This window comes from Gossypium hirsutum, chromosome A06, assembly GCF_007990345.1.
Source record: "Gossypium hirsutum isolate 1008001.06 chromosome A06, Gossypium_hirsutum_v2.1, whole genome shotgun sequence".
NCBI classification, from domain to species: Eukaryota; Viridiplantae; Streptophyta; class Magnoliopsida; order Malvales; family Malvaceae; genus Gossypium; species Gossypium hirsutum.
Window position 1 is genome coordinate 48,095,735 of NC_053429.1, and position 25,829 is coordinate 48,121,563.

Below are 25,829 nucleotides of genomic sequence, written 5' to 3' on the forward strand. Positions count from 1 at the left end.
GTCTTAAAGTTTCAAAAATCAATACATAAATGCCTATGTTTTAATTCAAGATATATCAATAAACATTATAGACTAATTGGAATTCATTCTAATAATGATATGAGAAGATCGCATGAGAATAAAACAAAAAGCAGGGATTTTTCTGATATAAAAGACCCCCCACACTTAAGATGTACATTGCCCTTAATGTACAAAGGTAGATATATTGAAAAAGATAGATTTATTATCATAATATAGGGAGAGAAGTGAAACTTCCTGAATGATGAATGAATTCCTTGAACTGGAGTTTTGGAGAATAATCGACGTGAGAGTGGAGGAGGATACTCCGGTTGTGTTAGAGGTTCATTAGTCCATAAGTCCTGCACCAAAAGAATATTATATCTGGTGGTAGCTATGGTCGTGGTCGAGCAGGACATGGCAGTCGTGGAGAACCTTTCCCGGTGGAGTTTTTAGTTCCTACCTGATGATGAGCTTAGGAGCTCTTTATAACTGTGATAGAATCAGAAACTTTTTAGGGAATATATAAGGAAGAATAATTACTTGATATGATATAGCCGAAATTCAAAATTGTTAAATAAAAATTATAAAACCTGATAGAAATAAGCTTAAAGTAAAATAAAAAGTAGTCTTAAAGTAGAATAAAAGTACAAACATAAAATAATAAATAAAAGTTTTTAAACATCTTCATCGCTAGATGGTTCGCGAAGTGGGGGTGGCGATGATATGTGGAAGTGCTGATAAATCTGGTGTAGTGTAGCATCAATTTGATCGAAGCACTAAAAACACTGTTGCTCGAATCAAGTTAGGCGCTCAGAGATGTCAGCGTATGAAGCCGCCGCATGAACTGGATGAGAAGGAGGTGGTGGCTGAGCCGGTGGGTCCTCATGACGTGGAGGGAAATTATCAGTAATGTCCTCGGGATCTCCCTCCTCGATTGATTGGGTGAGCCGATACTGAGGAGGGTGGGTTCCTCGGCGCTTATCAATCATCATCATACTAACCATGCTCGATATGCCTTGTGGGGACATCTGGCCAATAAGAGTAACGGAGGATTATTTTTAAGATAGGGAGAGAAGTGAAACTTCCTGAATGATGAATGAATTCCTTGAACTGGAGTTTTGGAGGATAACCGGCATGAGAGTGGAGGAGGATACTCTGGTGGTGGTGGAGGTTCATTAGTCCATAAGTTCTGCGCCAAAAGAATATTATATTTGGTGGTAGCTATGGTCGTGGTCGAGCAGGATATGGCTGTCCTGGAGAACCTTTCTCAGTGGAGTTTTTAGTTCCTAGGCGAGGATGAGTTTTGGAGCTCTTTCTGACTATGATAAAATTAGGAACTCTTTAAGAGGTTTACTGAAGCATACTTACTCGTAATGAAATAGCCGAAGAATAAAATTTGTAAAAACTCAGGATAAAATAGTATTAAAAAATAATTTCAAAATATAGAGATAAAAATAAAATAAAATAAATAATAGGTGTTTATAGAGAAATTAGGGCACACGGCCGTGAGGCACGCCCGTGTGCTCTAAGCTAAGCCCGTGCGTTTCGTAATTTTCGAAATTAGGCGCATTAATGTACACGGCCATGTTGCACGGCGGTGTCGATCTCTGTTTGCTTCTCACATGCCCGTGTATGCAGGCACACGCCCGTGTTAAATTGACAGGTTTACCCATGGTTTCAAAACACGGGCGTGCTTTGGCTATTTCGTGCACGGCCATGTCGCACGGCCGTGGCTACTTATCGCATCCCGTGTTGGGGAAGAAAATTTTGCCCTGTTTTCACATGGCTGTATCGCACGCCCGTGTGTCTAGCCGTGTGTGCTTTAGAAACCTGCGTTTAATGAGTCGGTTAGTATGTTAGATGTTAAAATTAAAATTTAAAGAAATTAATATTGTTAGTGCTCGGGTTGCCTCCCAAGAAGTGCTTATTTATAGTCTAAGCTTGACTTATCTCTCTGGTGTGTGATCATGGTGGATCGAGGTGTTTACAATCCTCATCCGTGCTATAAATTTTATCAACATAAGTTTAAGACGAGTACTATTTACCTTGAACGTGCTGAATTTGGGGTGATTTACCTCGACCGTATCGTATGGAAAAATGCTAGTTACTGTAAGAGGGGTTTCTTCATTCGGTTCAGAAGTGGTGATTAGAGGATCTACTGCATCTAGTAGTACTTTGTCTCCAACTTGAAGTTGATTTGGTGAGACATTGAGCTCGTTCTAGCGTAGTTTTGGTTTATCATGTTTTCTCGGTTTAAATGTCAGTCATTCATCTAACTCCTCGATTCGTAACCTTCGTTCTTCATGGGTAGATTCTTTGTTGTTGATTGAACATGGCTGATGTGTGTCCTTCGAACTTATTTCCTGCAAAATAGGTTGCATTGTATGATCAGACTTAGTAGAACAATTTGTACAATCAGCTTCAATTTTCGATGTGTTGTTCGGGTTGCGAGCTTGAAGGTTGATTGTTTCATCTCCTACACGAAGTGTAAGTTCACCTGTGCCAACGTCAATAATGGTTTTAGCAGTTGCTAAAAAAGGCCTTCCTAAAATTAAAGGAACATTACTGTCCTCTTCTATGTCTAAAACAACAAAATCAACTGGGAATATAAATTTCTCAATTTTAACGAGTATGTCTTCAATGATACCCCTAGGAAATCTGACATTTTTATCTACTAATTGTATGCTCATCCTAGTTTGTTTGAGTTTCCCTAGACCTAGTTGCTTAAACAATTTCTAAGGTATAACATTGATACTAGCCCCTAGATCGGCCAATGCATTATTAACACTTAAACTACCAATTAAACAAGGAATCGTAAAACTCCCTGGATCTTTTAGTTTGTTGGGTAGCTTATACTGAAGAATGGCTGAGCAAACCGCATTCAGCTCCACATGCGACCTTTCATGTAACTTTCATTTATTTGGTAGAAGCTCCTTTAAAAATTTGACTGTGTCCGGCATCTGTGAAAGTGCTTCAATAAACGGTAGGTTAATATGTAGTTTCTTTAAAAGTTTAAGGAATTTACCAAATTGTTCGTATGAACGATCTTTCCTTATCGCATTGGGGTATGGCACACGAGGTTTATATTCTGTACTTACTAATTTTTGTTCATTTTGGCCTACCTCATTCTTTCCTTTACTTACCTTCGGTTCTGGCCCTGGTTTTGCCACTAACCCTTCCTCATCTTGAGTGGCAATTGCTTGAGTTGCTCCCTTGGGTTAAATTCAGTGTTGCTTGGCAGGCTACCTTGTGGTCATTCGGAAATCAACTTGGCGAGCTGTCCAATCTGAGTTTCGAGCCCCTAGATTGATGCTTATTGATTTTTGAGTGCCGTCTTGGTATTCTAAAAATGAGTCTCTGACATTGAGATGAATTTGGTTAGTATCTCCTCAGGGTTCAGCTTTTTGTCCTGCTGGTATGGTGGTTGTTGAAAGCCTAGAGGGGGTGGTGGTTTCTAATATCCTTGGTCTCCCCATGAAAAATTTGGGTGATTCCTCCAACCTGCATTGTAAGTATTGCTATAAGGATTGTTTTGAGATCGAGGATTATTACCTATGTAATTTAACTGCTCATTCTCCATGTTGTGGCCATAAGGTGGGTATTCTGAATTGCTCGATCCACTTCCATTTGCTTCGCACTGCATTACTGGGTGAACATGTGAAGAACTAAGAAAACCATCAATTTTCTTATTCAAGAGTTCTACCTAATTAGAGAGCATGGTGACTGAATCGACGTTATAAACGCTGACTGTTTTCATTGGCTTTGTCCTCATAACTTGCCACTGATAGTTATTTAGTGACATCTCCTCTATAAATTCATAGGCATCTTCAGGTGTCTTATTATTAATGGTTCCTCCAGCGGCTGCATCAATCATCTACCGAGTCGAAGGATTCAGGCCATTATGAAACATTTGAATGTGTAGCCAAAGCGGTAACCCATGGTGAGGGCACCTTCTCAAAAGGTCCCTGTATCTCTCCCATGCATCGTAGAGTGTTTCTAAATTCATCTGCATAAAAGAAGAGATATCATTACGTAATTTAGCTATTTTAACCAGCGGAAAATATTTTAATAAAAACTTTTCGGTCATTTGTTCCCAAGTAGTGATTAACCCTCGTGGTAACGAGTTCAACCATTGCTTAGCCTTTTTCCTTAACGAAAAAGGAAACAACCGAAGGCAGATGACGTTATTAGAAACGCCATTAATTTTAAAGGTATCACAAAAATTCTAGAAAATTTACCGAGTGACCATTGGGATCTTCGTCCTGCAAATCATCAAACTGAACAAACTGTTGTATCATTTGAATTGTGTTAGGTTTCAGTTCAAAATTATTTGCTGCAATAGCAAGTCTAACTATACTTGACTCAGTTCCTGTCAAATTAGGTTTAGCATAATCATACATAGTACGTGGAGCAGAATTCTGATCTACTGGATTAACAGCAATCGCAAGAGGTATCAGGTTTTCCTGATTTTCAGCCATCTCCTTGGTTGTGGTTTGAATATCGCCCTCTTGCTTGTTCTCTATGTATCTTAAGCTTCACCTTATTTCTCTTTGGTTTCTACGAACTGTGCGATCAATCTCACTATAAAAAAGTAATGGTCTTGATGGGTTTCTTCTAGTCATAAACTATAAAAACCTGCCAGAAAAAGGGAAAAAAAAAGAATTAGTAATAAAATTAGAATAAAATTTAAATTGCAGTAAAAGTAAATGGCTAAAGTAAGAAAAATCGAGTGTTTCTAATATCTTAGCTCCACGGAAATGACACCAAAAACTTGATACATGATATTCGTGACAGGTTTTAAATATTTATAAAGAATCATTCTTGAAACTAACTATTATCACGATGAAGGCAAGTGTACCTATCGAACAGTAGTATAGCTTTAGCAAGACCGAATTATCGAACCCAAACGAGTTAAAAGTAATAGTATCAACTTTCTTTTTATTATGTAGCCTAAAAAGTAAAAGGGTTTTGTTTATCTAACTAATTAATTAAACTAAGAAATCACAGAAATAAATTTGGGAAAATACTTTTTGGAAAACTCGATTGATTAAGACAATACCTAAGGAAAAATCCACCTAGACTTCACTTGTTATTTGACTCTAAATCAGAAGATTTATTTATTCAACTTGTTCCGTAGAAATCCCTAAGTTATATTATTATCTCTCGAGAGAGTAACAACGTCTAACCCTATATTGAATAATTGAAATCTCTTTCAAATTAATGCCCTAGTGTTGCATTAACTCGATCTATGGATCCGCTTATTAGGTTTCACCCTAATCTGGCAAAATCTTGTCACCTTATCCCTAGGCGCGCAACCAACTCCACTTAATTATGACAAATTTACTCTTAGACAGGGTCGATTCCTCCTCTGAATAAGAGTTTAACTTGAATCAATATCCTGGAATATCAAAAGAAGAATTAAGAACACATAATTAAGAACAAGTCAAAATTTATCATACAATTCAGATAATAATAACAAGATCCGTCTTAGGTTTCATTCCCCTTAGGTATTAGGTGTTTTAGTTCATACTAATGAAAGAACACATCTCAAAAGAATAAAAATAACAAAACATAAGAAAACCCAAAACTCCTGAGGTAATCTGAGGGGAGATCTTCAGTCTTGTTGGTGAATCCTGCTTCTGAGATGGATCTATCAACTTTCCTTGAGCAATTCCTTGCTTCCTCCTGTGCATCCCCCCGTCTAAGTGCCTCCCCAGGTGTTTAAATAGGCTTTGGAATGCCTAAGAGCCCTCAAAATTGGCCTTTCCTGAATTGTACTAAACTTGGGCTCGGCAAGGACACACCCGTGTGTGATTGCTTAAGGCCATGGTCAAGGCTGTTAAATGTTCACGGGTGTGTGATCTACCCGTGTAAATTGTGCTTTGACCTTGCTAAAGGGACACGACCGTGTGGTCTGCCTCTGTGAGGAAGTCCAGGCCGTGTTGATTTCATACATTGGCCCATTTTCTCCGTTTTTGGCCCGTTTCTCGTTCCTTTCACTCTCCTATGCTCACCTAAGTATAAAACATGAAATTAAGGCTTTAGGGGCATCGAATTCACCAATTTTAAGGAAAAATCATCCATAAAATGTGCTAAGCATGGGATAGAAATATGTATAAATTACGGTCTATCATATGCCAAGTTCAGTAAGTGTGAGTTCTGGTTACGAGAGGTAACATTTCTAGGCCATGTGGTATCTGCTGAAGGGATTAGGGTTGATCCCCGAAAAATTGAAGCTGTTCTGGATTGGATACCGCCTAAGATTGTATTTGCGATCTGCAATTTTCTAGGACTGGCAGGGTATTATCGACGATTTGTTGAGGGTTTTTCGTTGATTAAAGCACATCTGACTAAGTTATTGCGTAAGGAGGTGTTGTTTAATTGGACTGATGCACATCAAGAGATCTTCGTGAAGCTCAAGAAAGTTCTGACTGAGGCCCTGTCTTGATTTAGCCGGAGTCTGGGAAAAAGTTCACTGTCTATAGTGATGCATCACATGTGGGGTTGGGATGTGTGTTGATGCAAGAGGGTAAAGTAGTTGCATATGCGTCACATCAGCTTAAGACTCATGAAGCAAATTATCTGACGCATGATTTAGAGTTGGCTACGGTGGTATTCGCATTGAAGATTTGGAGGCATTACCTGTATAGTGAGAAGTGTATCATTACACTAATCAAAAGAGACTCAAATATCTCTTCACTCAGAAGGAGCTAAATCTTAGGCAGCGTAGATGGATTGAGCTACTAAAAGATTATAACTATACGATCGAATACCATCCTGGGAAAGCTAATGTAGTGGCTGATGCACTGAGTCGTAGAGCTATGACTGATCTGAGAGCGATGTTTGCGTGCCTCAATTTATTTGATGATGGTAGTTTGTTAGCTGAGCTTCAAGTTAAACCATCATGGATTGAGCAGATTAAGGTAAAAAGTTGGAAGATGAGTCACTGGGTCATCGTTTTTGTCAGGTTGAGTGTGGCGATACTGTGGATTTGGGGCTGAACAGTGAAGGGGTTCTCTGTTTCTTTTTGAGAGCCTGCGTACTGAAGGATACTGATTTGAGGTAGTCTATACTGTGAAAGGCGCATAGTAGCCCTTATGCTATGCATCCTGGTGGAAGTAAGATGTACCGTGACTTCGTGAGTTGTATTGGTGGCCGGGTCTTAAGCATGAAGTTACCAACTTTGTAGGTAAATGTCTAACTAGCCAGCAAGTTAAGGTTAAACATTAGTTACCTTCAGGGTTGCTTCAGCCAGTTAAGATTCCGTTTTGGAAGTGGGAGAGAGTGACTATGGACTTCGTTGGTGGGCTTCCCTTAATGCCTGCTAAAAAGGATTCAGTATGGATCATCGTGGATCGATTGACCAAATCTGCCTATTTCATACCTGTTCGTACTGATTACTCATTGCAAAAGCTGGCTAAACTGTATGTATCTGAGATAGTAAGACTACATGGGATATTGGTTTCCATAAATCTGATAGGGATCCTCGCTTCATATTTCAATTTTTGAAGAAGTTGTACGAAGCTATGGGTACAAGGTTGGACTTCAATACTGCATTCCATCCTTAGACAGATGGTCAGTCAGAGAAGGTGATTCAGATACTGGAGGATATGTTGAAGAGTTGTATGATTGATTTCCAAGGCAGTTGGGAGGATTACTTGCCGCTAGCAGAATTTGCATAGAATAATAGTTATCAGTCTAGCATACAGATGGCACCTTACGAGGCATTGTATGGTCATAGGTGTTGCACACCCTCCTGCTAGATTGAGTTGGGAGAGCGGCATGTTCTGGGCCCTGAGCTAGTTTCTGATACCGAGGAGAAAGTTTGGCTAATTCAGGATCGACTGAAGGCGGCATCAGATAGACAGAAGTCATATGCGGATCTGAAGCGTAAGAAGATCGAGTATTCTGTGAGAGGCTTCATTTTTCTCAAAGTCTTGCCATGGAAAAAGGTACTAAGGTTTGGATGGAAGGGCAAGTTGAACCCTAGGTTTATTGGGCCTTAACACATACTGAAATGTGTGGGGCCGGTTGCATATCAGTTGGAGTTACCTTCAGAGTTAGACCAAATTCACAATGTATTTCACATCTCTATGCTGAGGCTCTATCACTCTGATCCCACACATGTTATTGTTGAGGAGGTTGAGGTTAAGCTAGATCTGACTTTTAAGGAGGAGCTGGGTCAAATATTGGATCTCGATGCAAAGGTTTTAAGGAAGAAGTCTATTCCACTGGTTATGGTACTTTGGCGTAACCACAACTCTGAAGAGGCCACATAGGAACCTGATGAGGCAATGCGACAACAATACCCTCATCTGTTCTGATCAGGTAAGTTTCGAGGCCGAAATTTTCTTTTAGGGGGTAGAGTTTTAACGTCCCAAAATCCTAAGTATTTATTTTTGTATGGTTGTGATACACACAACTGTGTATCTGCTTCAGTGGTTAAGTGTTCTAGGAGTGTCTGAGAGGTCCCAAGTTCAAGCCTTGGCTTGTGAAAAAGTTTTGTTTTTTTTTTAAATTTGAATAAGCTCTGTCTCTAGTTAGTAGGTTCTTAAATAAATGTGAGTATAATATGACAGAGAAAGGCCTACTGGTCAAGGGGATAAGTGGTGTGTTACCTATGTCTGAAGTCTGGAGTTTGAGTCTTGGTGATGCAAGGAGTGTTTTATTTTGCTGCTGATGTTGTGGAACTGTTTTGGTTTGACCGAAACTTAAGTGTTTGGGGAGTGTGGGGAGTTGTGGCCAAATTTTAAGAGGTTGCTGGAGGGAATTTCGGTTGTTGAGGGATGTAGATAAGTAGGGGTCTGGGTGAGTTATCTTAGGAGTGATTTGGGGAGAAACATTAGGATAATTTGAAGGAAGTGGAAGAGTGTGTGACGAATTAGAACTCCTGCTTCTCAGGTTCAGCTTTAGTTAGTATTTTTCATTCTTTTTCGGTTTTTGGGACAGTTTTTGTTCACTTCACTTCTTGGTGGCCAAATTTTGCTAAGGGATCACTCGGGTACCTTTCATTTTAGGTTTATTTTGGTTTTGCTCGTCAGTTTAGTGCCCTACTGATCGATTTCTCTTCTCCCTTACTCCTATAGCAATTGTTTTTTCCTTGTTCCCTTGTATTTTTGACTGAATACTCCCCTTCCCCTTTCTCAAGCTCTTTCGGCTTTTATCTCTTTGTTGTTGTTGATTCTTTCCCTTTTTCCTCTCCCTTTCTCTTAATTGATTTCTCTTTGACGGATTGTTTCTTCTTTTGCTCCCTTAATCGGTTGTGCTAGGCCAAATACTACCCTTTCTTTTACTACACTGTGCTGACTCTTCCCTCATTGCTCTCTGTCGATTTTGGTGTTAATTACAAGTGCTCAATGCATTTCGGTAAGATTAGCTTTCATTTTTTGTCCAAACTGTTCTTTCGAACAGTCGTTAACAGGAGGTTGGTTGTATTCCAGGTTGTAACCGAGGCTTAGGTTATCATTCTCTATCGACTGATAAGGTGGAAAGGGCCTCGGTCATTCAATCAAGGTAAGTGGTTGTTGATTGGCTGATCTAAGTGTAATAGTATAGTGTTATCTTGATGTTGGTTGATTAAGTGTTTACCTATTTTTGGTTGGTGCATAGGGGCTCTTTGAAGGAGGGGGAAAGATCTTTAGTTGGCGTTAGGGTGGACGGAACTCCCATTGTGGCTTGATCGAAGGTATGTTGTTGTGAGGTTAACGATTAGGGTAGTTATGTATATTCAATTGAGTATTGGACTAAGTGAGTAATTAAGGATTATTGTTTAAGTGTAGGGTTCAAAGGTGCGGACAGTTTCTTCTCTCGGCAGATAAAAGCAAGGTCTGTGTAAAAACACTGCCCTAATCGTAAATCAGTAAAAGTTGGAATAAGTGAATGGTGACGCTACATGAACGTACGTTCACTCGTGATGTAGTCCATATGACTAAATTTAGGCGTTAGATTGTGGAGACTGTGTAACACCCCTCACCCGTATCCAACATCAGGATAGAGTTCGAGGCGTTAACGGACTTAAACATTCACAACAACACATAACATATTACCAACCATGCATGACAAACAAGCATATGCACATCACCAATATCAAACATAACATAAATAGCTAGATATATAAGTTAGAATCATTAGCTCACTAAAGACCAATATATTTGGCCAAATTATAATAACACATGTTATAAAATTAGGTCCCTATACATGCCACTCACTTGATAATTCTAGCATATGTGTTTATACTGTCAAGGTGTTGGCTTGATAGTGTGATGCTCCTCTGACGATCTCCAACCCTGAGCTAACCTGACAACACTAAAAGAAATGGAAAGGAGGGGGTAAGCTTTACGCTTAGTAAACTCGCATGAAATAATAATAAGCAATTTACTAACATGCTTTCCATAGTAAAACAACCCAATTGTACATTTACACATGTTCTGGTTAAGCTGCTTTCTTGAGTCACAGTCACTAAATCATTTATATATGGAGTTACAGAACTCCAAATTAAGATCTGTAATTTTTTCCAGAAACTAGACTCATATATATTTTAACCATAAAATTTTCAGAATTTGTTTTCCAGCCAATAAGTACAGTTTATTATTCAAAGTCTCCCATGTTTTGCTATTTAATAGTTTCGACCTTTCTTCACTAAAATTTATTTATCTCATAGTACGAAAATTGGATAATATTTCCATTTGTTTTTATTAAAATTAGACTCATAAAATATTAGAAAAATATATATTATAACCCATAATTATTTTTCTAAAATTTTTAATGATTTTTACAAGTCAGAACAGGGGATATCGAATTCATTCTGACACTGTCTTACAAAAATTAGAATATCACATAATATACAACTCTTTTGTTGCCCATGTTTCCTTTATATGAAACTAGACTCATCAAGCTTTAATTCTATAATTTATTTGGAATTTAATTCAGCTTAAAAAATTTTTGGTGAATTTTTAAAGTCACACAACTGCTATTGTCCAACACTATTTTACTACTAAAATTCACTCTTACATAATTTCACTTAATCCATTTTGTCTTATCGAAGTTCACTCAAATATCAAGCATATTGCTCAAAATTTTCTTAAACATATACCTGCACTTATTCATCATATAGTCATGTTCACATGTATTTTTACTTAATCGATTTTCCAGTTGAACTCTTCAGCATAATAACTGATACTCGGTTGCCTACACATATTTTCACACTTGTAGCCAAAGCTATCTGGTATGCATAGTAGCCTGTACTTAGTACTACACATGCGACCAACTATCCGGTACATGTAGTAGCCTGCTCTTAGTACTACACATGTGACCTAACCATCTGATACACGTAGTAGCCTGCACTTAGTACTACACACGTGATCGAAGTTATCGGGTATGCATAGTAGCCTGCACTTAGTACTACACATGCGATCAATCATCCGGTTTATTCATAGTCCTTTTTTAATTTGCAATTTACAACAAGTAATCATTCTATAGGCAGCCACATTTCACATGATAACAAGATATAATAAAATAAAAAGAATTGATAAATTATTTATGTACAAACTTACCTCGGATCCAGAAATGACAATTTACCATTCTAGTCCATAATCTTGTATTTTCCCGATTTAAGCCCAAATCTCGATTTCCTTGACTATTAAGCTTGGAAGCTTGGCCAAACCCTAACCATGGCTGCTCTTGGTACATTCTGCTGTAGCAAGAAGAAAGGGACACATTTGAAGTTTAAATTTTGTCTTTTAATTCATTTAAGCCCTAAATGACCAAAATGCCCTTTTTACTATTCTTTCAAATTTTACCCAATCAAGGCCATTTTTGTCCAAAAAGTTATACAATGGTTTAATTATCATTTAAGGATCTCCCATTTAAAATTTCATAACAATTTGATACCTCTAACATGTAGAACTCAACTTTTGTATTTTTTACAATTTAGTCTTTTTTACGAAATTGAGTGCCCAAACATCGAAATTTTCGAACAAAATTTTCATGAAATCATTTCGTGAAATCGTAGACCATAAAAATATAATAAAAATGAAATTTTCCTTATTAGATTTGTGGTCCCGAAACCACTGTTCTGACTAAGCCCAAAATCAAGATGTTACATTTCTCTCCCCTTTAGGGATTTTCGTCCCCGAAAATCTTACCAAAAAAGTGGTTTTGGTTTTTCCACTTGGATTCCTCAATCCTATAATCGAGGTCAAAGAGCTTTCACTCAGGCTAAACTTTTACTCCTTGTCTCTTTAAATTTTACATACAAAAATCATAAGTGGTATTCACTTTACAATACTTTTACTGAAACTCAATCTCTACTAAAAAGCTCATGTACTCAAAAGTCCAATCCATACCATCATGTTACATATACATTCGCACCCGAATCCTTTCGGATTCAAATAGTAAAACTAGTCAGTTCATCTCAACCTCATAATCTTTAAAATTTCACACAGTCCAATTATTTGTTAATTCAACCCTCAGCTACTTTTTATTTCAAGCCTCTTCTGGCTTTCCAAAGAAATCATGATATCAAACTCGGATCTCAATCCGATTAGTGGAGATTAAAATTCCATGATATCCAAAATTCATAAAGACACGAAATTCTATGAATCTGGTGAGCAGACATTCGGGTATACCAGCATAATTTACACATCTCAATACGTTTAACAACGCTACATATCACTTTCCTCTTTCAAGGACAGGAATGATCTAGACAAGAAAATCCATATTAACCTTTTCTATTTCCATTCTAATTTTGAAATGGCAAAAATAATTCTGATGATTCTTGCTATACATCTTTAAAGTTTCAACATTTCAAGAATTTGTAGTCAAAGATAAACAATGATCATTTCAGCATTTTTTAATACCCAGATTATCTTCACATTATCAATATCAAATCTTCTTACTGTATATGATTCTTCTAGGAAACATACACTTCTTAATTAGACTATTCATCTTTTTACCCGTGAAGAAATAAAATCTTATTCTCAAGTATGCACATCTCATTAAATTCTAGACATATACTCCATACAGATTGAACAATCAAGTCGACCTTATTCACCCGTAATTGATATTTCAAGAAATTCTTTCTTCTAGTCAACAGAATGATTCAACATGTATCATTCCAAATTCACTCATCATACCAATCGAATACCTTAACAAATGCATTAACATAAGTAATACTGATACCTCAACTGAATACATTAACTCTAATTAACTTTCTTGAGAAAGGAAATCCACCATACACAATTTCTCATCGAATCTCAATAGGCAGAATATAACAATATACCAGAGAAAAAGAGAACCATGCAGATCATAACCCAATCAGACTGACAATATATCCATCTAACATTAAGATCATGGAACATTTTCATAATATAAGAATTCATCAGGGATTAGATAGCCCCAATAATATTTCTAGTATCAGGTAATCTCATACAATATCTCAATAGAGACAGTCACAAACTGTTCACTATAATTACCATGCTTGAACATTTCATATTTCGAACATTATTCCTTTAACTATTTCTGTAGTCCCAAATTCCATAATATTCCCTTTACTAAGAAAACTAATTCATGAGGGAATTTCAATCAATACATTTCTCGACATCATACCAGGATAGATCGTTTTACCAAAATTAACCTTTTTCGCTAACTGTGATGTTGCGAAAATTAAACAATCTTTCGGTCAATCCGACATCTTTCTAGCTCATGTCTGTACTTATCAAATCATTCTCAATCTCTAATCATGCTTATAACCATTCCATCATTGAACTCTTTGGTTTCTCACCTGGAAACTCATTTAACATAAATCTCAGGAATTTCCCTTATAAAACACCACTTTGGTAAGGGGGAGGGGGTCGTAGGGCCTCTGACTCAACTCTCATATACATGTAACACAGTTTTCATCATACCAATCATATTTCAATCATGTTATTCATTTCGAGTAACTAAAATTCATATTGATTTTACACTCACTTTCTAGTTATCTCATTTAAACAAGTGTACTTATACATGTATTTCAATGTTTCCTAGATAATATTACTTATCCATAAGGGCCAAGAACATAATATCATATAAGGGCCAAGCAAACATGGATAAGTCTATCACAGTCTAAACTTTCATCTTACACATCATCATATACATATCATTACAATCATATATATCAGTCCAAGCAATTTAATACATTTACTCAAGTTATACGAGCTTACCAATCATAATCATCCCAACCAATATACATGAATATTCATCTTATCAATATTTTTAATAAGTTACTCAAACACATGCATTTGTTCCAATAAATCGATCATATACATCATGGAATTATTTTTAATGATAGAAGCTCATTTCACCATGTACACATTTCATGAATCCTCATTCGTACCTTTCCAAGTTTCAGTTCGTCATTACTATACTTTACTCAAATATTTTAGCATCACATTCAACATGGTCGGTGTAGCTCGGTTAGAGAGTACCTTTTTCTAAACAAAGTGACTCTCATACGCGTCGCAGACATCACACTATCACGGATCGGTGACATGTATAGTTGGACTTTTACACATGTTAGGTTAATCCAAGAACTGACTAAACCATAGCTCTGATACCACTAAATGTAACACCCCTCACTTGTATCCAGCATCGGGATAGGGTTCGAGGCGTTAACAGACTTAAACATTCACAACAACACATAACATATTACCAACCATGCATGGCAAACAAGCATATGCACATCACCAATATCAAACATAACATAAATAGCTAGATTTATAACTCAGAATCATTAGCTCACTAAAGACCAATATATTTGGCCAAATTATAATAATACATGTTATAAAACTAGGTCCCTATATATGCCACTCACTTGATAATTCTAGCATATGTGTTTATACTGTCAAGGTGTTGGCTTGATAGTGTGATGCTGCCTCTGACGATCTCCAACCCTGAGCTAACCTGACAACACTAAAAGAAATGGAAAGGACGGGGTAAGCTTTACACTTAGTAAGCTCGCATGAAATAATAATAAGCAATTTACTAACATGCTTTCCATAGTAAAACTAACCCAATTGTACATTTACACATGTTCTGGTTAAGCTGCTTTCTTGAGTCACAGTCACTAAATCATTTACATATGGAGTTACAGAACTTAAAATTAAGATCCGTAAATTTTCCTAGAAACTAGAATCATATATATTTCAAACATAAAAGTTTTAGAATTTTTTGTCTATCCAATAAGTACAGTTTATTATTCAAAGTCTCCCTTGTTTTGCTATTTGACAGTTTCGCCCTTTCTTCAATAAAATTTATTTATCTCATAGTATGAGACTTGGATAATGTTCCCGTTTGTTTCTATTATATTTAGACTCATCAAAGATTATAAAAATATATATTGTAACCCATAATTATTTTTCTAAAATATTTAATGATTTTTACAAGTCAGAACAGGGGATCTCGAATTCATTCTGACACTGTCTCACAAAAATTAGAATATCACATAATATACAACTCTTTTGCTCCCCCTGTTTCCTTTATATGAAAATAGACTTATTAAGATTTATTTATATAATTTATTTGAAATTTAATTCAACTAACACAATTTTTGGTGAATTTTTAAAGTCACACAACTGCTGCTGTCCAACACTATTTTACTACTAAAATTCACTTTTCCATAATTTCACTTAATCCATTTTGTCTTATCGAAGTTCACTCAAATATCGAGCATATTGCTCAAAATTTTCTTAAACATATACCTGCACTTATTCATCATATAATCATGCTCACATGTATTTTTACTTAATCGATTTTCCAGTTGAACTCTTCAGAATAATAACTGATACTCAGTTGCCTGCACATATTTTCACACTTGTAGCCAAAGCTATCTGGTACGCATAGTAGCCTGTACTTAGTACTACACATGCGACCAATTATCCAGTACACGTATTAGCCTGCACTTAGTACTACACACGTGACCTAACCATCTGATACACGTAGTAGCCTGCACTTAGTACTACACACGTGATCAAAGTTATCAGGTACGCATAGTAGCCTGCACTTAGTACTACACATGCGACCAATTATCCGGTACACGTAGTAGCCTGCACTTAGTACAATACACGTGACCTCACAATAGATCATTTGTATCGTTTCAATTCCGAATGCTCAACCGGGAAATTCCTCACTTTCCAATATGTTACAATTTATTCATAGTCCTTTTTCAATTTGCAATTTACAACAAATAATCATTCTATAGGCAGCCACATTTCATATGATAACAAGATATAATAAAATAAAAAGAATCAATAAATTATTTACGTACAAACTTACCTCGGATCCAGAAATGGCAATTTACCATTCTAGTCCATAACCTTGTATTTTCTCGATTTAAGCCCAAATCTCGATTTCCTTGATTATTAAACTTGGAAGCTTGTCTAAACCCTAACCATGGCTGCTCTTGTTACATTCTACTGTAGCAAGAAGAAAGAGACACATTTGGAGTTTAAAATTTGTCTTTTAATTCATTTTACCCCTAAATAACCAAAATGCCCTTTTTACTATTCTTTCATATTTTACCCAATCAAGGCCATTTTTGTCCAAAAAATTGTACAATGGTTTAATTATCATTTAAGGATCTCCCATTTAAATTTTCATAACAATTTGATACCTCTAACACATAGAACTCAACTTTTGTATTTTTTACAATTTAGTCCTTTTTTACTAAATTGAGTGCCCAAACGTCGAAATTTTTGAACGAAATTTTCATAAAAACATTTCGTGAAATCATAGACCATAAAAATATAATAAAAATGAAAATTTCCTCATCGGATTTGTGGTCCCAAAACCACTGTTTCGACTAAGCCCAAAATCAAGATGTTACAGACTGGCCATGAGCAGTTTCATGGGTCGAGGTCGTATGGGGCCATGATGGGCCCAAATGGGCCATATGGGCCTTACAGGCTTGTGGGCCCAAATGGGTAAACCACACGAACGTGTGGAAGTTATTTGGCCAAGCTGTGTAATCCACACGGCCAAGGCCATGAGCCCGCATTATGGGTCTTGGGCTCATTTTCTCTTTTGACTGTTAAGGTTGCACGGGTCGCCCAAGATGATTGTGGACCTACTGTTGGGCCGGTAAGTGTACCTAGACCCTTAATCGATAAAATGACTATTATGCCCCTATAAGATGTATGATTGTATTTAAGCATGTCACTTTAAATATATTGAATACACGTATGATGTTATGACACGACATGACATGTTGCATGATATGCTGCATATGGATGGGTTATATTATGATTGGAGGAAGTGTACTGTACTGGCAGCTCTACTGCAAATACTGTTTAGTGCCACAACTGGTATAGTTTTGGAGTGTAAGGATTGGTAGGTTGATTATATCCCCACATGAAGTGTAGGGTTGGACGGAGATGGAGTGTAGAGGCTAGTTAGGTAGGATCTTTCATTGCATATATGTACTATACTATCTCTGAAATGGGCCCTGACCCAACTGATACTGATACTGAAATTGATACTGTAATGGGTTAAGACCCTAACAGATACTGAATTGTCACTGGATTGGGCTTAGGCCCATCCTGTATATACTCACTATTGGATTATTTTATATGGGATTTCACACTGAGTTTTTCATAACTCACCCATCTGTTTGTCTGTACAAGTAATCCCCAAACTTAGGCTGATCGGTGCTACGAGGGACTCAAAGGTGGCCACACAACTGCACGTACTTCCGTATTTAATTTTAAAATTTAGCAGTAATTTTATCTTGTGTAATTTATTTGTAATAAGTCCTCTTTGGTTTTATTTTTAATTTACTTTGGTTATAACTACTAGTATTAGGAACTCGAGTTTTAGAAAGAAACAACGTTTTTACAAAATAAACACAAAAACGCAATTATTTTAGAAAACTTTCGCTATAAATGATATTTTGGCATTCAAAGAAACTTTAAGGTAATACCTTTTGATTGGGACGCAAATGTAAAATGAACGAAATATTTTCTAATCATTATTAAGATCACACAATGAAGATAACAATGGAAAGGGCTTTTCAACGATTTCACACTTTGTGAAAAACACTTCAATGTGACATCGCTAGATTCGGCCATAACATCCAAGCCGGGTTTGGGGTGTTACATTTAGTGGTATCAAAGCCAGCTTACAAAACTCAGCTATGGATTTGGGTTTATTCTAAAATTTGAAATTTTCAAAAAGAACTGTTTTCTAATCATCATCAAGACAACGAAGATAACAATGGAAAGGGTTTTTTCAATGATATCACACTTTAAGAAAAACATTTCAATGTGACATCGCTAGATTCGACCATAATGTCCAGGCCGGGTTTGGGGTCTTTCAGTGTGTCTCCTGTATTAATAAATTTTTTTAAAGTTTGTGAAAGTTTTTTAAGTTATCGGTTTAGTCCCAAACCACTCCCAATGTATGTTTAGAGCCTCGTAGGCTTGTATTAGGGACAAATTGATTGAGATTGAATGAAAATTGTATGATTGGATGAAATGTATGTGAAGAGTATGTTTAAATGTGTTGTAAGTCCGGTAATGCTCCATAACCTATTCTGGCATTGAATACGGGTGAGGGGTGTTACATTGCCTCCCGAGAAGTGCTTATTTAAAGTCTAAGCTGGACTTACCTCATAGTCGCACGGTCACGGTGCTTTGCGGAGTTGAGACTCCTCTTTCTTACTGTTAATTCTTTTATTAAAATAAGGGTTGAGTCAAGTAATATTTACCTTAAAAGTGTCGAATTTAGAATGAGTTACCTCAACTGTACCGTATGGGAAGACATTCAGTACAGTAAAAAGAGTTTCTCCATTTGCATTAAGCTCTGTAGTGGCAATTTGAGGGTCCGTTCTAATAACACCTGATCCCCAACCTTAAATTTGTTTATTCCATCCTTATGCTCGTCATGGCGTCGCTTTGGTTCTGCATGTGTATTCTCAGTTTCCCCTTGACATGTGTTCACCATTCATCTAGTTCATCGATCTATAGCATTCATTCTTCATGAATTGTTCTATTTTGTTGCATGATTTGGAACATGGCTCTATCACATTTTTTTGAGGTGTTTCCTGTAAAGAATGTTGAGCCATAAGGTTACTTATATTAACAAAACTTGTATATTCATCTCGATCACTAGATGTCCTAGCAGAATCACGAGCTTGGAGTTTAATCGTATCATCACTTACACGAAATATCAATTCACCTGTACCAACATCAATGATAGTTCTAGCAGTTGCTAAAAAGAGCTGACCTAGAATTAAAGGTACGTCGCTATCCTCATCCATGTCTAAGACAACAAAATCGACTAGGAATATAAATTTGTCAATTTTGACAAGAACATCTTCAACAATACCCTTAGGAAATCTAATGGTTCTATCTGCCAATTGATTACTCATCCTAGTTTGTTTGGGTTTCCCAAGACCCTGTTGTTTAAACATTTTATAGGGCATGACATTAATACTTGCCCTTAAATCAGGCAACACATTATTAACATTTAAACTACCAATTAAACAAGGAATAATAAAACTCCCTGGATCTTTCAATTTGTTGGGTAGTTTATTCTATAAAATGGCTGAACAAATAGCGTTTAGCTCTACATGCGACGAATTATCTAACTTCCGTTTGTTTTCCAAAAGCTCCTTTAAAAATTTAACTGAATCGGGCATCTGCAAAAGAGATTCAAAAAATGGTAAGTAAATATGTAACTTTTTGAAAAGTTTAAGAAATTTACCAAAATTTTCGTTTGTGTGGTCTTTCTTTATCACGTTGGGATACGATACACAAGGTTATAATCCTTACCGACAGGTTTTTGTTCACTGTGGCTCACCTCAACCTTACCTTGACTTACCATACTTTCTTGCCTTAGTTCTGGTTCAGGTTCAACTAACCCTTCTTCATCTCGAACTGTAATTGTATGAAGCAGCTCTCTTGGGTTAGTTTTAGTGTTTCTAGGCAAGCTACCTTATGGTCTTCCAGAAATTAACTTAGCACGTTTTCCAATTTGGTTCTCGAGTCCTTGGATCAATGCTTGTTGATTTTTAAGTGCTGTTTTGGTGTTTTGGAAGCGGGTTTCTGACACTGAAATGAATTTTGTCACCATCTCCTCAAGGTTTAGCTTTTTCTCTTGCTGGTACGGTTATTGTTGAAAGCCTGGAGGGGGTTGTGGTCATTGATTTCCTTGACCATCCCAAGAGAAATTGGGATGGTTTCTCCAACCTGCATTATAAGTGTTACTATAGGGATTATTCTAAGGTCTACAATTATTACCCATATAGTTGATTTGTTCTCCTCTGTGCTAAGGCTATAGGATAGACATTCTAGATTGTTCATCCCTCTTCCATTCGTATCGCAATGCATCACTAGATATATCTACGTAAAACCATATTAACTATCAATTTTCTTACTCAAAAGTTCTACGTTAACATGGTGACTTGGCACTGATAATTATTCAGTGACATTTCCTCTATAAACTCATACACCGCTTCAGGTGTTTTATTGTTTAGAGTACCACTAGCTGCTGCATCGATTAACTACCTAGTTGAGGGGTTCAATGTAACATCCTGAATTAGGGCCTAGTTAGAACAGTGGTTTTGAGACCACAAATCCAAGATAGAAATAATTATTTTATGATTTTTATGGGGTTTATGTTATGAATGCATGCTTGTGTGAAAATTTCATGAAGAAATTCTATGCATAAAATGTCTAATTGCATTTCAGGGACCAAATTGAATAAAGTGCAAAACTTGCATTCTAGAAGCTTTAAGAATGAAATTGCATTAGATATTGAATTAGAGGGTCCTAATTAGTAATTTTACAAATTTTTATAATTTTGGACAAAAATGGACATGCATAGGACAAATGTGAAAGAAAAACCCTAAGGGCATTTTGGTCATTTGGAAATAAAAGAATAAAAAGGGACAAATAAGTCAAAATTGGTTTCCATCTTCTTCCTTCATTGCCGAAATTTTTTAAGACACCATAGCTAGGGTTTGTTCAACACTTTCAAGCTTGATTGTAAGTGCATCCTAGCCCCGTTTTTAATGTTCTTTTCATTTTTGAAGTCCTTGAAGCATGATCTAACCATTTCTAGCTATACTTTGAGCTAGGTTTCATGTATAAAATTTGACCCATGTGTAACATGCATGTATTTTGATGATTAATGGAGGAATATGAAGGTTTGATGTATGATAAACATCTTTTACAAGGTGATTTTTAGTGAAAACACCTAAACAAGGGACTTGTTTGTAAAAGTGTAAAAGTGAATAGTAATAATGTGGAATAATAGAAAATATGGGCTGATATAAGCTTAGTAAAGGCTCGACTAGGCTTGGGTAACCAAGAAAATGCATACATTTCATTTTACGAGTCTAGGGACCAAAATGCAAATATGTGAAAGTTTAGAGGTCAAAATTTAAATTTTCAAAAGTATGATTTATAGACCCATTTGAATAATTTGAGTAATAAATAAATTAAATTTGGCATTATAGATCAAGAAAAATTGAACCGGGACTTGATCGATGAAAGAATAAAGTATACGACGATTAGACTCGATTATCATCATTTTATACCGATGTAATTATATATACAAATAATGTGGTGTTGTAGTATGTTTTAATGCTTTAATATATTGTAATAAATGTTTTATTGTAATTATGAATTATATGCTTGTTGAGTGTTATGAAACCATAAATGTTATTATGGTCATTATCCACGATGTTACGAGCAAGTACAATGGAAATATTATATGCAAGTGAGGAAAAATCTCATTTGAACCTTAGGAATAGTTAGGATAAAAGTGACATGTCACTAGGAACTAAGAAGTCCAAACTCGTTGAGTGGTTCGAGTTCGTGAGATATGTGGCATCCGAGCTGGTTGAGAGGTCTGAGTTCATTATGGATGCGAGCATTTGAGCTCTTTGAGTGGTTCAGGCTCATAATGGGTGCGATTCATGTAACATCTAAGCTCATTAAGAGGTTTGAGTTCATTATGGATGTGTTACATGTTATATGGTCGCTTCAGCTACGTTTGTATATGTGGCACTTATGTGCAAGGTTTCCGTGTATCCAATAGTATTTCGAGTGTTCAACGGGTAATGTAATGAATGTAATGAGAGCCCAAAGGAGGACATATGAAAGAGGTATGGTTATAGATGCTTTACGATGAGTACAGGCATGTTTGCTAAACTCATAAGCAATGCCTTTACGAAGAATGACTTATGGTGAGAAGTTTATGTATATGTATATGAACATATGATAGGTATACAAAAAGGTTTGAATGATGAATAGTCTTTATGTATATGTTGCTATGTTTCTGCATGTTGATTCCTTACTATCATTTCATATTATTTGTATGTGGACTTACTAAGCTTTAATGCTTACTCCCCTCTCTTTCCACTCTTTATAATTCCGCCAAGCTAGCTTGGGGATCGAAAGCTGTCAAAGTATTCGATCACACTATCAAAAGACTATTGGGTATAGTGAAATTGTTATTTTGAGTATGACATGTATAGAAAACTTGGTCATTTTGTGATATGTGTCATGCTATTTGGCCAAATTGTGAAAGCCTATGGTAATGATGATTCATTTTGTATTGGCCATGTGATATGGCTCATATTTGATCATTTGGGTTGTAATCTAATTACCCATGCATGCATGCGCTAGTGCTTTGACTGTAGGATATCCTATTGCTTGGTGAGTGCATGATCATGATGTGAGACGTTGTTGATCGATGAATGTATGGTAAAGTATGAATCTAGTGATAAAGGATAAGGGGTGACCTAATAGCTTAAAATGACTATATGCATGAATGCTAAATTTGAAGTTATGGTAACAAGTTTAATAATGCATGAGATTGGTGTGGAATGCCGTTAAATGGTACAACAAATGAATGGGATATAGAATGACATTATGAAGATGTGAGAGTGTCATGGTGGGGAGTATTTGAATGCCTAAGTATGTGATGTTGCATGTTATAAAGTATGTTTGAATGTATGGGTGATTGTGGGTGACTATTGGCTTGGAAAATAGCCTTTAAATTGTCCACATGGGTAGACACATGAGCATGTGTCTAGACCGTGTGTGACACACGGTCTACCCCATGGGTATGTTGAATGGTTGTGTGTCCCCTACACCAAAAATTTCTAAGTCAGTATGCATGGTAGTAAACACACGGGTAGAGACACGACCGTGTGTCTCAACTATGTAGAGGACACCACCTAGCACACGTGCATGTGCCTTGGCTATGTGTCCCTAAATGAGCGATGACGTCATAAATAGAATGTCCAGGATTTGGGGCACGGGCGAGACAGGCGTGTGTCTAGGCCATGTGAGGAGCAAGGGCCAGGGACATGGGCGTGTGCTTGGCCATGCAAAAACCCCTGTAGGTTTGAAATGAAAAATAAATTCTAGAAATTTCACATGGGTATAGGACACAGGCGTGTCCCAAAGCACACAGGCGTGTGCATTACCTCCACACGGGCGTGAGAGGCTTAAACCTAGAAATTTTTCTTAGAATTTTCTTAAGTTCTTAGTTTAGTTTCGGATTGCTTTTAATGTATGATTTGGTCCTCGCAAGTCCATAATAAGGATAATATGATCTTGTTTGATCGGTTTTAATTTAGAATGAAATTTTATGATCCGTATTTTATGGAGATGCCCTGTTTATGTATGGAAATGCCTTGTACCTTGTCCCGATCTCAGATACGGGTAAGGGGTGTTACATTTAGTGGTATCAGAGCTATAGTTTAGTCGATTCTCGGACTAACCTTGTAACATCCCAAATTAGGGCCCAGTCGAAATAGTGGTTTCGGGAGCACAAATTTGACACAATAAACTTTTTTTTATTATATTTTTATGGTCTACAATTTCACAGGATGATTTTGTGAAAATTTTGTTCAAAAATTTTGACATTTGGGCATTCAATTTGGTCAAAAGGACTAAATTGTAAAAAATGCAAAAGTAGAGTTCTACATGTTAGAGGTGTCTAATTGTTATGAAATTTTAGATTGGAGGCCCTTAAATGGTAGTCAGACCATTGGATAATTTGTTGGACAAAAATGGACATGAAATGGGTGAAATAGAATATTTTTAAGTTAGAAGCATTTTGGTAATCTAGTAATTAAAATGAATTAAAAACAAAGTTAAAAGCCACTTTTTGTCCATCTTCTACCCCATGGCCGAAACATGCACGGAGAAGACATAGCTAGAGTTTTTTGAGCTTCCAAGCTCGATTTTAAGTCTGTTCTAGCCCCGTTTTTAATGATTTTTATGTTTTTGAAATCCTCGCAACAAGATCTACTCATTTCTACCCATATTTTGAGCTAGGGTTTGTGTTTAAAAATTTACCCATGGATGACATGCATGTGTTTTGATGTTTAATAGTAGAAAATGAATGCTCGATGTGTAATAAATGACTTTTACTAAGTGATTTTCGGTGAAATTATCAAAAAGAACCATTTTGCAAAAGTTACCAAATTTGTCATAAAAGTGTGATTTAGTGGAAATTAGAGGCTTCTATAGTTATGAAAATGATTCAGCTTGGCTTAAAATGCAAGGAAATTAGATAAAAATCATTTTACGAGCCTTGGGGAAAAAGTACAAATATGTGAATTTTAAAGGGCCAAAATGCAAATTTGTGAAAATATGATTTTTGGACCCATATGAATAATGTGACTAATTATTAAGCTAAATGTGATATTATAAATCAAGGAAAATGAGATTTGGGCATAGATTGGGAATGAATGAAATTATGGACTAAATCGGAATAAATAGTCGTGCTCGCATTCGAAGTAAGTTTGTATGTAAATAATATAATGATTCTTTTTATATTATTATATTTCGTTATTATATGAGATGTGGCTGACAATAGAATGATCATTTGATGTAAATTACGAATCGAAATAGACTATGAATGAGTTTGTTAAATGTTGAAAAGTGAGGAATTTCCCGGTTGAACCTTCGGAATAAAAATGATACGAATGATCCATTGTAAGAACACATGTGTAGTACTATGTGCAGGCTACTATGTGTTTAAGATGGTTTTAGGTCACGTGTGTAGTACTAAGTGTAGGCTACTACATGTACCAGATAGTTAGGTCGCATGTGTAGTACTAAGTGTAGGCTACTACGTGTATCAGATGGTTAGGTCTCGTGTGTAGTACTAAGTGTAGGCTACTACGTGTACCAGATAGTTAGGTCACACGTGTAGTGCTAAGTGCAGGCTACTACGCGTACCAGATGGCTTCTGTTACAAGGGTGGTAATATGTGTAGGCAATCATGTATATGTTATTATTCCGATGAGTTCAACAGGAAATCGACTAAGTGAAAATACATGTGAATATGACCATGTGATGGATAAGTGCTGGCATATATTTGTGGAAATTTATGAGCAATGTGCTCGATTGTTGAGTGAACTTTCGGTAAGATGGAATAGAGTAAGTGAAATTATGTAAGAGTGAAATTTGTAATAAAACAGTTTTGGACAGCAGTAGTTGTGTAACTTTGAAAAATCACCAAAAATCGTGGAAATCGAATTAGACGTTGAATAAGATATGAAATTAAATATTTTTGAGTTTATTTTCATATAAAGGAAACAAAGTAAGCAAAATAATTTCATATTATGAGATATTTGAATTTTTGTGAGATAGTTTCAGAATGATTTGAGAATCCCCTATTTTGACTTGGAAATATCATTAAAAATTGTAAAAAAAATAATTATGGGTTATATTTTATATGATTAAAATGATTAATGAATCTAGTTTCAAGAAAAATAGACAGAAACATTAATCGAAACTTGTACTATGAGATAATTGCTTTTTAGTAAA

At 36.2% G+C, this 25,829-nt stretch overlaps 1 non-coding gene across 1 annotated transcript; it reads left to right on the forward strand.

Moving 5' to 3' along the window:
* The first annotated feature begins 3,932 nt into the window (after window positions 1-3,932).
* On the forward strand, window positions 3,933-4,039 carry LOC121231688 (small nucleolar RNA R71). Its single transcript, XR_005929744.1, has one exon. It is a non-coding gene; the product is annotated as a small nucleolar RNA R71 (small nucleolar RNA).
* Window positions 4,040-25,829: the final 21,790 nt, after the last annotated feature.